At 38.8% G+C, this 2,176-nt stretch overlaps 1 non-coding gene across 1 annotated transcript; it reads left to right on the top strand.

The window, feature by feature from the left end:
* Nucleotides 1-655: 655 nt before the first annotated feature.
* LOC115300495 lies at nt 656-762 on the top strand. Its single transcript, XR_003912668.1, has one exon. It is a non-coding gene; the product is annotated as a U6 spliceosomal RNA (small nuclear RNA).
* The last annotated feature ends 1,414 nt before the right edge of the window (nt 763-2,176 follow it).

Raw genomic sequence — 2,176 nt, 5'->3', positions numbered from 1 at the left:
TAAAATTCTCAAGTAACTTGATCTAAAATATGACACTGGACAAAAACAAAGTACATTAACCCCAAAGCAAGCAGAAGAAATGAAATAAGCAAAACCAAAAGTTGATTCTTAAAAGATCAACAAAATTGAAGTCTTGCACTAGAGTGACTGAGAAAAATGTGAGAAAACAAAAATTGGGAATGAAGGAAGAGTCATAACTACTTACTTTACAGAAATAAAATGGGAATTTGTGTGTGCCCAAAAAATGAGATGAAATGGCCTAGATGAAATGGCCAGGGGTGGGGGCAGATGCCTAGGCATGAACTAATAGAATTGACTCAAGGATAAAAGAAAATCTTAACAGTCTTAGAACAAGTAAAGATAACTGAGTAATTTCCTACAAAGAAAATCCAAATTCCCTGGTGGAGTCTACCAAATGTTTAAAGAAGAATTGTTATGAATCCTTCACAAGCTCTTTCAAAAAATAGAAGACTCCTAAATCATTCTGTGAGGTCAGCATGATTACCCTGATTACCAAAACCAGACAATAACAGTACCCATATCCACTGTGAACTTAGATGCAAAAATCCTCAACAAAATCTTCTCACAATCTCCTAAAATAATTATACAAGACAACCAAGTGGGACATCATCAGAATGAAAACGTATGGGCTACAGTGCTTGCTTTGGCAACACATATACTAAAATTTGAATGATACAGAGAAGATTAGCATGACCCCTGCACAAGGATGACACACAAATCCATGAAGCGTTCCATATTTTTACCTCATCAAGATAAAAAGCTTGTGCACTGCAAAGGAAATAATCAAAAAAACTAACAGGCAACCGACAGAATGGGAAAAGATAGTGGCAAATGGCATATCAGATAAAGGGCTAGTATCCAAAATCTACAAGGAACTCACTAAACTCCATACCCAAAAAACAAATATTCCAGTGAAGAAATGGGCAGAAGATCTGAACAGACACTTCTCCAAAGAGGACATCCAGATGGCCAACAGGCACATGAAACGATATTCAGCATCACTCATCATCAGGGAAATACAAATCAAAACTACACTGAGATACTACCTCACACCAGTCAGAGCCAATCACAAGAATACCCACACATTTTATGACTGCATTCATAAAATGTTCAGAGTGGCTAAAATGAACAGATCAAGAGACTATAGATGCTGGTGAGTATGTGGAGAAACGGGGACCCTCCTACACTATTGGTGGGAATGTAAACTGGTGCAGCTGCTCTGGAAAACAGTGTGGAGGTTCCTCAAAAAACTATCCATAGAACTCCCCTATGACCCAGCAATAGCCCTGCTAGGGATTTACCCAAGAGATACAGAAATGCTGAGGCATAGGGGCACATGTACCCCAATGTTCATAGCAGCACTGTCAACAGTAGCCAAAACATGGAAAAAGCCTAAATGTCCATCACCTGATGAGTGGATCAAGAAGATGTGGTATATATACACAATGGAGTACTACATGGCAATGAGAAAGAATGAAATCTGGCCATTTGTAGCAAAGTGGATGGACCTCGAGGGCATCTTGCTAAGCAAAATAAGTCAGGCAGAGAAGGATAGATACCATATGTTTGCACTCATAGGTCTAACAGGAGAAGCCTAACAGAAGGCCATAGGGAGGGGAAGGGGGAAAGAGAGTTGGGGAGAGTGAGGGACACAAACCATGAGAGACTATTGAATACTGAAAATGAACTGAGGGCTGAAGGGGGAGGGGGATGGGGGAGGGATGATGGTCATCGAGGGGGGGCACTTGTGGGGAAAAGCACTGGGTGTTATATGGAAACCAATTTGACAACAAACTATTAAAAAATAAATCTTTAATCCAAAAAAAAAAAGAAAGAAAGAAAGAAAGAAAACTTATGGGCTACAAAGGATACCATCAAGAAAGTGAAGACAAATCTTTTACATCTTTGGTTAGGTTTATTCCTAGGTATTTTATGGTTCTTGGTGCAATTGAAATTGATTCTTTGATATCTCTTTCTGTTGCTTCATTATTGGTGTATGGAAATGCAACCTATTTCTATACATTGATTTTATATCCTGTGGCTTTGCTTTTATGTTTTCACTCATATGTGGAATATGAGAAACTTAACAGAAGACCATGGGGGAAGGGAATGGGGAAAAAGTTACAAACAGAGAGAGAGACAAACCATAAGAGAC

This window comes from Suricata suricatta, chromosome 8 (genome assembly GCF_006229205.1).
Source record: "Suricata suricatta isolate VVHF042 chromosome 8, meerkat_22Aug2017_6uvM2_HiC, whole genome shotgun sequence".
Lineage (NCBI taxonomy): Eukaryota > Metazoa > Chordata > Mammalia > Carnivora > Herpestidae > Suricata > Suricata suricatta.
This window is presented reverse-complemented; position numbering and strand designations above follow the sequence as displayed.